The following is a 14,106-nucleotide window of genomic DNA, read 5'->3' on the forward strand; positions in this document are numbered from 1 at the left end:
AATTTTGCTTTGATTTGAAATCATTAAGCAGTGACAAATTTAAGGGGTGGGGGGTTGTGGTTTGAGATTGTAAGAGAAAAGTCCAATAATTTAGCAAATAATTCATTTTCAGTAAGGACTATCGTGGGAAAGCTTGGTGTTTAATGAGAATGCACATCGAATAGGACAATCCAAGCACACACCCAAGTACAGCCAAGCACACACCTAGGGGCAACTAAAAATATTCAAGCCATCTTGGGAGGAAGCCAGATAACTTTTTAATATTATTAATACAATTAAAAATATATTAGCTAGGTTTTTTTTGTGAGCATGTGTGTATTAGAAGTCCACATATGTCCACATAAATCAAAATCAAGTACAGAATTTTCTCTACACAATGATGGATGAGTGTGTTTTTTTCCCATGGTGAAGGATCAGGGGTGAAATCAAATAATCTCCTTGCCTGAAATGTAATATCTCTTTTCAGAGGATGAAGCCACATAACACAGAAAAGTGACATTGTTCATGTGGAACAGAGCCTTTTCAAATTCAGATTCTAACTACAGTGCATTTTCAGCTTCCTCCCATCAATGCCCTGTGTTTAAACCTCAGCACGTATTCCAGCCATGTCTGTGCATTAATTAAAGCAGTTTGGGTTTATGCGTGGCCACTCCGGGTCAGAGTGTGTCTCAAACAGTCCTGGACATTTCCCTTTACTGAAACAGCCTGCCATTAGCTTCTCATTGATATTCCACAAGGGCCTTTTAACTCGGACGCCAGAGATGATGAATCTATCCAAAAAGTCATGGCGAGCCATAAATCGTGCTGTTGTCCTTGATTTTTTGGACTCTGTACAGTTTGATTAGCCTGATTAGAGAAAAGCGGAAAATGAATAAAGATGATCACGGTAATCAGACGTCATTACGAGGACGCTCAAGTGCCTCTGGTGGAGGCCGGACATTATCAGACAGCATAGTCCTTTTTAGTCTTAGCGATTAACCCTAGATAATGACCTTTACCAAGCTGTAGTTTGGCTAGAGGGTTTAGAAATTATTTCATCGAGTTTGAACGACAGAGATGAGATTCACCATCCTGAAACATTTCTCAAGAGCATGTGAGCTGTTTGGGGATGAACAGATCTTGTTACGGATGGTGAGCTTTCAGCTTGAGCAGCAAGTGCATCACGATCACTGCATTAAAGCAAAGAGCATTTGGCGTGTTGGGAAAATGAAGAAAGAGAGAGAGTGGGTGAGTGAGAGAGAGAAAGAGAGGCTAAATGTGATAAATGAAATTGTGGAGGTCGGCTGGTGCACCAGCAGGGGCATGTCTTTTCCTCAGGAGAGGAAGTGTGTGTGTGTGTGTGTGTGTGTGTGTGTGTGTGTGTGTGTGTGTGCTTTTTTCAAGTGTGTGTTGTTCAGTCTGACAGGCACATGCACCATGCTGAGGTCTGGTGCAGTCTGGTGCGTGGGCTTGGGGCTCAATGAGGAAAAGATCTCTCTCTCTCTCTCTCTCTCTCTCTTACTTTCTCTCTTTCTCTCTTGTCTTCATCCTTATTTGTTCTCTTCTTTTTTTGCTACGGCACTCACTTCTTGCATGTTAGCTGCTGTGATTCATTCAAAAATACATAGTAATTATTTTCCCCAACCCCTATTTCTGAATTTATTCATTCAAAAATACTAATCTTTAGTTATAAAAATGACCCATAAAATTAAAGATCCAGGTGAGACCCAAAGGGTGGCAATTTAGGGTGGGGTTAAATAAGTTTAATATACAGGATATTATATCTATCTATCTATATATATATATATATATATATATATATATATATATATATATATATATATATATGTGTGTGTGTGTGTGTGTGTGTGTGTGTGTGTGTTTAGTTCAGAATCTTGGTGTTTAAAGTGTTTAAAATCCTTCTTCTTAGTGGTCACACCAGTGGATGGCCGTCATGTGAGAAATGATAGAAGAGGACAATATTGCCAGAAGCCCCTGTGCAATATTCAGCCATAAAGAAAACCCATCTGACCATGTTGTTATGTTTTATTGCTGTTATGTCACGGTAATTTGCCCCTGAGCCGACATCCAAAAATCTTATTAGAAGAGGTAGGAACACAATAATGCTCTGTAGTGAAAATTCAGAGCTTAAATTTTTTGCCTTTAACACTGGAATATGCTACTTAGGCTGTTTTGTGGAACATTGTAAACTTTATGAAATAGTTCAAATAAATGTATGTATTAAAATTGATACAAAATGTAAATTTCCCCTTAAACAAAATTTTGTTAAAATTTCATTTGCCTGAACTTTGCTTCTTGATCTATGTTGCTAAGAAGCTAATAGCCAGATTACCATGATCATGGTAACAGTTTATATTACCGAACTGTAACACTAGAATTGTACAAATGAGGAACAAATGCAGACAGGATTAATTACTACTCCTGGTTAAGTATACAGTACCTGCTTAAACATTAATGGATATAGACATCAATGGCTACCCCATTCCTGAGACAAACTGTTATGCTTCATTAAAAAAAATTCCAAATATTTATTAACTACTGATTATTTGAATAAATTAAATAAAAAAATGTAAAACAGAATCACTCCTGATCTTAACTAGCTAAAATAACAATGTGTATTCTTAAATTGGTGCTGTTGACAGTATTTTCATTTCTTGTTGTCCGTGGGTACAAACTTCCAAGTCAATCATTCAGACTCACAAATATTGATAAATATGGCAATGGATGATCACTTCAAGGCACACACAAGGCAGCACGGTGGCTTAGTAGTTAGCACTGTCACCTTGCACCACCAGGCTCCATGTTTAATTCCTGCCTCGGGGTCTGTATGCAGTATCCAGTCTTTTCAGAGTCTCTGACTCTCTGTCAGAGAGCAGTGATTCCGTTAGTGTGTGTATATGTGTGTGTGCACCCGTGTGTTTGTGAAAGTTACCCTGCACAGTAGCCCCCTGAATCCTTCTCTCCTTCACCAGCTACAATTCTTTTTAAAGGTAAAGTGCAGATTAATTTGTTTTATTTTTTGCTTTATATTTTGTATATTGTTATATGAATATCTTTGGGCTCTGAAATGAATCAGTGAAGTTTTCATTATTTCTTATGGGGAAATTTGTTTTGAAATATATTTTGCTCGCAATCCAAGGATTTACAGTGGAACCTTGGATTACGAGCATAATTCGTTCCGGGAGTGGGCTAGTATTCCAAAACACTCGTAAACCAGATTTAATTTTCCCATAAGAAATGATGGAAACTTAAATTTTTCGTTCTACAGCCCAAAAAAATAAATGCATAAAAAGAATTAATACAAAATATAAAGTAAAAATAAAACAAATTTACCTGCACTTTATCTTTTTTAAAAAGTTTGTGCGTGCCGGCGCTGTGTATGTATGTGTGTGTGTGTAAGTGGAGACCCTTCTTTTCAGTCCCTCCGGTCTCCCCCTTCTTATCTTACACAGTAAAACTTTCTACTTTTGTCTGAATTAAAAACACACACACACACACATTAACGGCAAGACTGTTGTTCTCTTCTAAATTATTAAAGCTTCTTTGCTTTATTTTAATGTTGCTCGTGACAGCGTAACAGCCTGTTAATTCATGCTTGTGTAATGATGAGATAAACAAACTGGTCGATGCATGCCTGTTCTTTTATTTGCTGCATTATCGGGCTATTAAACTTTCGGGTGGATCCTGCACTTAAATCCAACTAAAAAACTACTAAAGAACAAAACTCAGGCTCTATATCCTGTCAGCTGTCATAAATAAACGTGTCTCTCCCGCAGCACTATTTTATCTAAAAATTAGCAATGAACATCGTTAATGACACTTGTGTGCGCGCATACTAATGGAATCACTGCTGTAAAGTAAAACAAACAAACAAATGAACCCGCACCTTACCTCTAAAAAAAGATTCGCGACAGAGCAGAGTTTCTGTGGAGAGCAGAGTGTGTGTCTCTCGCCTTAATTTCTGTGTGCGTGTGTGTGTTTGTGAAGGGGGCTTCACACACAAACACACACACACACACAGCCGGCACAGTGTCAAATTATGCTTGCGCGCACGCACACACACACACACTCACATACCGCAATGAGCTGAGGAAGTAAATGGTTTTTTAACCTCTGTATTGAGATAATTTTTTTTGCTTTCCTCGCATGCACACAAGGGTGTTATAAGAAACAGTACACGTGCTGTACACACGCGCTTCCGAACACAAAATAAAATATGTTTTACACACTAAATTTTTGCTCATTTTAGAAAATTCTCAACAACCCAGAGTTCACAGTCTAATACAGCTACTGTATGAGACAAAATGGCATCTGTATAAGCATGCAGTTTTGCGGGAGTATAATTCAGAACCAAAACAACAAACTAGTGTACTGTATATTTATGTCAAATACATGAAATGTACATGTACAATAAATGTTATATGTTATACATAAATGTTATATTAATGTAGAACACCAGTATCCCACCTATGTATTTGACTCACAGTAAAGGTGAAGCTAATAAATCTCTCCAACCCTTTTGAGTAGGGTGTGTCAACTGTGGGGTGCACTTAATTCTCTGGGTTCCGCGCACGCATATATGCATTTTGAAAAAAAAATGCATCATCATTCCCTGATGACACCAATAAGAACTTAAATTACACAGTTTTGAGCGTACAGACAAGATCTATATATTAATCAAATCTGTGAAGTGTCTACAGTGTTTTTGTTTGTATGCACACATGTTAAAAATAAAACTTTGTGCATTAATAAAATAAAGAAAACAAACCGGGTGCACTGTCTGTCGCTTTGGTCTTTGTGAACTGCAGGGAGAAACACGTCATTAAAATGAACTGAAACTCAGCAAATACTCCACAGACAGACACAAAATACATATCTATAGAAATCTTGAATTGTCTACATTTACATTTACCAATTCAACTTAAAAACAAATAATCTGTTTTTAGGTGTGCGCGCTGTTGATATGGAAATAAACCTTTCATGAACAGCGCGTTTACAGGGAGGTGGAATCACATTAGCTGATTAGATTATTTGTTTTCAAGTTGAATTGGTAAATGTAAAAGTAGACAATTCAAGCTTTCTATAGATATGTATTTTGTGTCTCTCTGTGGAGTATTTTGGTCACGTATTATTGTAGAACAGTTTGTGCTGATTACAAAAAAAATACAGGTTGGTCAATAATATATTATAAGTAGCTGAAAAAAAAGCACAAATATCAGAGCATGTCCAAACATCTCAAGGGCCCCAAAATTACCTCGGACCTCAGAGGGTTAACACTGTATGCAGGCACATGGAATCGAACTGGGCCCACAAGGGTCCCCCAAGGAATGAACCCTCCTGCAAGAGGAACAGAAAGCAGTGGACATAAGACAGCCAGCGAACATGTGAGAGATGGTGAATGTAATGGAATGTAATGGAATGTGCACTAAACACCCATTCACTTGGAAAAGAAAACGGCAAATGTGCGCCAAGAATGTACTCCACACTATGCAAAGAACCAGTCCCTCCTGCCCCCATTTCTAAAATTAGCATGTGATGAGCTGATGCCGTTAGAGAAAATTGATCATAAGTACTGTACTTTCTGGTGATTGTGGACTATGCTACATGCTATCCCTAGGCAGTCCTGCTCAGGAAAACCACATCAAAGACCATCGCAAAGGAGCTGTTACAACTCTTCAGCAGTGTTGACCTCTCCAAATAAAGCGCTTACCGACCAAGGTACACCTTGTCAAAGCTAATGTGTAATGTGTGCATGCTGTTGCAGATTAAGCAGATTCACACGTCAGTATATTACCTGCAGACTGAAAGGGAATGATTTAATCAAACTCTGAAACGGATGTTTCGGAGGATGATGGACAAAAGCAGCCACAACTGCTCAAAGTAGCTAAGGAAGCCTGGGAGAAGCAGCCTTTACCATTCAGGTCAGTCACTGAGTTTGTGCAAGAACTTCAAAGTTTTTTCCACTAAACCGGGGATCACACACCTTGTGATCCACGATATTTAGACACTGCCCAGTGCAGTTATTCACCAGCCCCCATATTAAGTCCCAGAGGCCTGCCATCATGACATCAATGCTGAGACATGACATCGTAGTGGAGTCAACAAGCCTTTGTTTAAGCCCCAGACACATTGCTGACAGACCTAAAACCCTCAAATCACACCTTACCACAGCTGATGGAGGCATGACATTTGTGTAAAACTGATAATTAACAGTTTCTGTTTTTGTTATTTATGTTCATAATTTCTTTAAGACATGTTTATGCTTAATTAAAAAAAAAAGAGAATTGCTTTTTTTCCCCCTTAGGTCAGGTGGGTTAAAAAACATAGAGCAGTGTCGCTGTGTGTTTAGTGTTTTAACATTGACAGAAAACATTCCATAAGTTAATTAAATTATGGTTTTCATTTCCTTAAGTTTGCAGACAGATGTAGGCTCACCAAGTCTCTCCTACGATGTTCCTGCCGGCCCTTTCCATCCTGCTGTGTCCTATTACTACATTTTCAACCTTATAAATGAATTAGAAGGAGCTGATATAGAACAGTGTAAAAGAAAGAGAGGTCTTTTCCTTACAATTCTGTCCATCTCAGGCCATACATCACCCACCTACCCTACCCGACCTTTCCTGCCACAGGTCTGTTCCAGCCTGGCCTAGCACATGACTGTGTAAGATTGTTTAAAAATACTACATAAATATTGCTCTGTGGTTGAAGACCCATGAAGACTATAAAAAATAAACAAATAAGCAATGTTTATAGTATTAAGATAATATTATAACTTATAAATTACAGTGGAACCTTGGATTACGAGCATAACACTTGTAAACCAAATTTTCCCATAAGAAATAATGGAAATTTAAATAATTCGTTCCACAGCCCCCCCCCCCCCAAAAAAAAATACATAAAAATAATAAACACAAAATATTAAGTAAAAATAAAACAAATTAACCTGCACTTTATTTAAAAAAAAAACAGTAAAAATAAATCCAGACCGATAAGTGTTTCTGTTTATGCATGGTAGCTCTATGTGTGTGTATGCGTGTTTCTTTCTCTTGTGCTGCAGAGTGTGTGCATTATGTGTCTGCGCAAGCGTAATTTTACATCGTGCCGGTTCTTACACTCTCTCTCTCTCGCCTTTAGCTTCTTTGTGTGTGTGTGTGTGTGTGAAGCAGAGGGGTGCTACAAACACAAAAGAAAAAAAAAAGAGAAACACACAAACACACAAAAGAAAAAAGAGAGAAACACACACACTCACACACACAACGCACACACAGTAAAGGCGAGAGAGGGAGAGAGAGAGTGTGCACTGAAAAAAGTAAACTGCTGTGTCATTGATACAAAGTAAGTTTTCTACATTGATCTGATGGAAAAAAATAAATTTCCTATACGAAACTGATATTTTTACGTTGCTTAAAAGCTAACATTTCAGCTCCTGGTTAAACCTAAATTTAATTAGTTCATTCAAAGGACAATTTCTACTTTAAACCAAAAGTTCGCCGTGTCACGTGACCTCATGACGTAGTATTATTGAGGACTGAATCCTGTTCTGCTGGCGGCCATCGTTTTTCAAAGAAAATAACAGGTAAGAAAGCAAACTCGTGTCATTTTTATGTTAAATGTATCTCTTCCGTGAGCAAACGATTGATTTATGTCAGGAACAACTACTTTGTAGATTAAATTTTGCGTCCGTGTTTGCTGGCTAAAAACACCTATACAGTATTACTTAGCATTAGCAAACTAACGCGGTTATTTCTTAAAAACACCGGAGTTTCTACACTAAGTCGGCTGTGCCGAATAAAATGTAATTAATTATATTTAACTACCGTTGGTTAACGATGTCAAAATTAATAGGAAAGTGACCTAAACATAGAACAGACAGTTTGGAGTGAGTGATGTTTGTACTGTACTTATAGTTATGATTAAAACCTTCTGGACTTTCTAACCTGTAAGTAATGTAATATTGCTGAAACTATATTCCCTCGTATGAAACGGGGCATTAGCACATGTTCCTGACATACTGGTAACACTTTATCACACGTTTTTAACGTTATCAGTATATAATCCCTAATACTGGCAGCAATTTTACACGTTGATTTAACGTTACTACAAGTACAAAAGTCCAGGAGTCGACCGATTAAATTAACCATGTAAATTAAATAAAATGTGAAATAAAACACAAAAACAGTGTATGTATGTGTGTGTATATATATTCCAATATGCTTGGTATTAGTACAGTAGCATGGATTAATAGGCAGAGCACTGTCCCACTTTGAGCTAGTGGTCACTTAGACCAACAAGCTGAGGTTACCCATTACTATGAAGTATAAAAGTAAACATGAAATCTTTATTCACTTTTGTGTTTAAAGGTCTGTTAGCTTTTCTGAAAGGGCATTATTTAACCCATACTGCAGACATTGGTAAGTCCCAGAATCCACAAATCAAAACCCTATGTGGATAACTTTTGAAATGGAAATGATACAATAGAATTGCCGTGAATTTATTAAATGTCAGTCTAAATCTAAATATCCTAAAATAAACTCTCTCGAAATGACAGAGCACTGAAAATTAGTAGTTGAATTATCTGATAATATCAGAGAATAATTTTAGTTATCCTGCAAAACTGAATTATGTTTAGTGGTTTATTGTATAATCAGTAGTGAGCACTTACAAAGCAACAGAATGCAGTTATTTTAAAGGTGTGTGGGGTGGTGATTCTTTCTATACATACTGTAATTAAGATTTGCTAAGAACTTGAGCCAGTCCAATTTTTGTTTTTCCTTTTTTTTTTTTTAGCTCAATAATGAGCTTCTGAGAATTACAACTGCTCCACTTCAAGCAATACTGCTGGTTTCCTTGGACAAGCAACACTACAAATTTATTGAGAGAAGACCAGAGATATAAACTTTATCTTCAAGTTCTTGATCTGGTATGTACTCACTCAAAAATAACAGAAATTAGCTTGGTGTTAAATGTAATATTGTGAATGGAAGTCACAGGAGCTGAGCAAGGCATTCAAATCAAGTTGGCTGTGACGCACTAAATTAAAACAAAACTAGCAGAATAAAACATTTTAGTTTTTATATGTTCACAGGTTAGTGAATGCTGTCTGAATACAGGTTTCAATGTTTGCCATGTTCATTTTATTACGCTTTAAAAGCCTAACATAATACTATGTTTGTTTTTACATGCCTAGAGCCTGGAGGTGAATGTATGAAGAGAGTATCTCCTGAAATGTCTTATGGTGTATTTAGTGGAAGATGTGGACCAACTGTTTAAACACTGGTAAGCATTTGTTCATGAAGCATTTCAACCTTAGGACTGAAAAATGTTACGAGGTCAGTGGCATTATCAGCTGCAGCACAACCTTTACACCGGAGCATTATTTTTTTTTTTTAATCATAGTATGTATTAACATTAGTTACATACATGCTCCTTGAACTTGTGAAAAGACTTTACAGAAGAGCTGAAGCTGTTATAGCTGCAAATGTCCAACATCATACCAAACCCTATGGATTAAGAAGTGGATGTTACTCAAGTTCATATGCATGTGAAGGCAGGCGAGCCAATACTTTTGGCAATATAATGTAATATATAATGTGTGTGTATATGTATGTTTGTTGTTTTGGCCTATTCATTGACATAATTAAATTTAACTTGATGCACCATAATCCTAGGTGTTTCTTTGCACTCATAGGGAGCATTAAGTGATTTTTACATTTATACATCAGACACTGTTTTGCCAAATAGAGCAACTTGTCTAACAAATGTGCTTTCTTTTATTAGGTTGTTCAGAAAGGTGAAGCTCAGGCTGAACTTGAGAGGTGCACGATGGCCCTGTTTGCCCTCAGGGAGGAAGAGGACTGTCTTCAGCCACCACAGGAAGTCAGTCGCACATGAATGTTCCATGTTTGGCCTTATCTACAGTATGCGTTAAACTTGAGCTATCCTGGTGAGCTCAAACACACATTTGTGGCCCCGCAGAAAATATTTAGGGAACGTATTCTATATTGACATTAAAATATTAAATTTTGGTCACACTATTTGTCAAACAATTGTCAGATTTTCACATGGTTAGCAAATAGCATTATACAGTTTTTAAGCCAAAGTTATTAAAAATGCATTATTTTATTGATTTTATTTTTGTTTTCTGTCTTTTATTGGAGAAATAATTTAATAGTACAACATGGTATGGTTTCAAGGATGGTAATAAATGTTTTTGGAGGAGAACTTGTTTGTTCATTGTCTTCATTTATAAATGTAACTTCTCTACAACTGCAGTTTTTTTAAGTTGATCCAAAGTATCTTATTTATATATATATTTAAATTATGAATGCCTTAAATCTTTATTTGATGCAACTTAAAAAAGTAAATTTTCTCAAACATTCAAAAAGTGGTTTATATCAAGTTTATAATTTCAGGTTAGATTTAGCAGAATATTTAGATTAAGTAATATATAGTAATATAAGCCAACTAATTTATTTTAATTTAGAACAACTTAAAAATTTTAGTTTGATATACCTTCAGAAATCAGTTTACATGAACTTAAAATTTTTAAGTTACATGTAAATGCTTTATTTACATTACATCAATGCTAAAAAATTACGTGACAGATTACTTCAATTTTTTTAAGTTGAGCCAGTGTTATATTTTTTTCAGTGTGTGTGTGAATTAGCATGGTGTCAAATCACGCGCGCACACACACATAATGCACACACTCCGCAGTGCAAGAAAGAGAATCACCCACACAACGCACACACAGTAAAGGCGAGAGAGAGAGAGAGAGAGAGAGAGAGAGTGTGTGATCCGGCACGGTGTCAAATTACGCACGTGCACACGCATAAGCTCCCACAGGATGAAACAGAGAGGGCTGAGGAAGAAAATAGATTTTAAACCTCTAATAAAATTTTCTTTTGCTTTACACGCGCGCACACACGTTTTTCATAAGAAACAGTACATGCGCGCGGTACACATGCGCTTACAAACACAAAATAAAAGATGTTTTATACACACGCGTGGTCACAGTGTTATAGTAAACAGTACACGGGCGCATGGATGTTAATAATACCAGGGAGAGACGAGCACTAAGACCCAGCAGGGGAGACGATTACCCACAATTCCGCAGCGCAAGAAAGAGAAAAAAACGTTGGCTCAGTTGTGATCATGTGATACAAAACTCTATTCGGAAAGTTTTTAAGGACATGGAGAGACGCTGCTTGAATCACCAGAGACGCTGCTTTTTTCCGAGCTCCGCTAGACTGATCAATTTTTTTAACTTTTTCGTCCCCTTACGAAGAGTAAACATATAACAGATAAGTATTTAATACTATCTTATAATATATTCACTCGAAACGTGTTATATATTTTATACTATCTTATTAATATATTCACTCAAAACGCCTGTTATATTATTAAGTTTTAATTGTTTTCCAGCACACCGCTTTTAACCAGCATTAGCATCGCTAGCCTATTAGCCCGGCTATCACAAGTTTGTTTACACTCTTCCACATCGGTTATCTCCGCTTCTATACACCATGTCGATTGTGTCTCTGCCTCTGTGTGAGGTGAGGCAGAACTCGTCAAGGCAATAATCTGATATCATTTCATTAACAATAAGTGCTTTAGGCGCAAGGGATCTAATGTTGAGAAGACAGTGAGGTGAGGAGACATTGGAGCTGCACTCGGTGGACTTGGAGCTGGAGGCCGTGGAGAAGCTGATCCGCGACCTACAGGTGAAGCTGGCCCGGCTACAGCAGCGGAAAGCCACGCTGGAATCATCACGGACCGACGCTCACCTGTCCCAGGTAAATTCTCGCACCGAGGATGCAGCCCGCCTAGGTTTCCTTCATCCCGGCGCCGGGATACCACGAGGCCTGGACTGCAGCAGCGGAAGACGCGTGCCAAGCCCCGGGCGAGGACCTCTCCTCCTCCGCCACCACCCATTTTCGAGATCTCGATCCGAAACCGATTCGCTTCTCTCCATGAGACGGCACACGACGTGCTGGTCATCGGAGACTCCATCGTCTGGCACGTGCATGCTACCACGGCTAAAGGTAAGGCATACACTTGCTGTTTACCTGGTGCAAGTGTTCTTGATGTTGCTGCACAGGTGCCTGCGGCCTTGAGGAACAACATTCGAGCTGTGGTTCTTCATGCTGGCACAAATGACACCAGGCTGAGGCAGACAGAGATCCTAAAGAAGGACTTCAGGAGCCTGGTTGAGAAGGTCCGCAGCACATCACCCGCGACAAAGATCGTCGTATCTGGACCACTGCCGACATTTCAGCGAGGAATCAATAGGTTCAGTAGATTTTTTGCCTTTAATGAATGGTTACAATCTTGGTGTTAACAACAGACATTACCCTTTGTTGATAACTGGAATGTTTTCTGGAAGCGTCCTAGGCTCTACCACACTGATGGCCTGCACCCTAGCAGAGCTGGAGCAGCGGTCCTCTCTGACAACATCTCCAGGACACTACGAACCATCTGACTGGCGGTAAATCATACCTTAGATTCTTTAGATATTAGCCACAATACAACTCGCCATACTAATAGACGCACACACATAGCTTGTCCTATAGAAATTGTGTAAACCAGTAAACCAGAAAAAGGCCAAATAAGTCATCAAAGTCTTCTCAACATTAGATCCCTTGCGCCTAAAGCACTTATTGTTAATGAAATGATATCAGATTATTGCCTTGACGAGTTCTGCCTCACCGAAACCTGGCTTAAACCAAATGAATATATTGGTCTGAAACGAGTTTACTACAGGATATTTTTATATGCACGAGCCCCGTCTAACTGGTCGCGGTGGTGGGGTCGCCACTATCTATAATGATGTACTCACTGTTACTCAGAAAATAAGGCCCAGATTTAACTAATTTGAAGTGCTCATCATTAATGTTGCACTTAATGAAATACATAATAAACCCGCGCTATATTTTACAATGGCCACCGTGTACGACCCCCAGGGCCATATGTTGATTTTCTTAAAGAATTTGGACATCTACTATCAGACCTATTGCTTATGTAAGGGCCATATTTCATTCTTGTAATTTGTTGTTGTGTTTATTTCATTTCAATTTATTAGTTAAGAATTAAGCATTAAGTCTGTTAGTCAAGCATTAAGCATTAAGTCTGTTAGTTAAGCATTAAGCATTAAGTCCATTAATTGTATTAGTTTAAGCATTTAGTATTATACTTGTAAGTTGTATTGTGACATCATTTCATAAGTTGTTCTGTGACATCATCCCACAGTTATGTAGCTGTATGTCTATCACGCATGTTAGTTGTTCAGTTGCTGTTAAGACGCGGAAGGATACAGAAAGATTTGGAGTACACAAGCTTTTGACCGTGATATTGTGAGCCACGTGAAACTGTAAGCTAAAAGGATACAGTAAAATAAGTTGTTGTAACTGTAATCTATCGAAGCTACAGAACACAGCAAACAACTTGTCGTGACTACAGTGGACTGATGCAAGAAACTGGTACAGCCATTGTTAATGTTGAAAATAAACAAGAGACAAAGAAATCAACGAACGTCTGGAGTCGTCAGTGACACTGTGTAACCAAAAGACACGCGTCAGAACTTGTGAATAACATGCACGTACAGGTTAACTTTGACAAAGTGTTGATAGTAGGAGACTTAAACATTCATGTAGATGATGCTAACAACACTTTAACCCTCGCATTTATGGACTTAATAAATTCCTTTGGGGTTAAACAAAATATAAATGGATCAACTCACCGCTGTAATCATACGCTAGATTTAATTATATCCTATGGTATAGATTTCTCTAATATAGAGATTTTACCTCAGTGATGATATCACAGATCTTCACCTCCTGATATATACTCTACCCGTAGAACAGATTAGCTGTGTCTCCCTACGTTATTGATTTGTTAGAAATATGAATCCGCCTACTAAAAACAGATTCACGAGTAATCTGCCGGATCTATCCCAATTACTTATTAGACCCCTAAATGCAGACGATCTAGATGAAGTGACTAGCAGCATGGGCACTATTTTTACCAATACATTAGACAATGTTGCTCCCATCAGATTAAAAAAAGTCAGAGATAAAACACTTGCTCCTTGGTACAATAGTCATACTC

The sequence above is a fragment of the Clarias gariepinus genome, chromosome 15, assembly GCF_024256425.1.
Source record: "Clarias gariepinus isolate MV-2021 ecotype Netherlands chromosome 15, CGAR_prim_01v2, whole genome shotgun sequence".
Classification (NCBI taxonomy): domain Eukaryota; kingdom Metazoa; phylum Chordata; class Actinopteri; order Siluriformes; family Clariidae; genus Clarias; species Clarias gariepinus.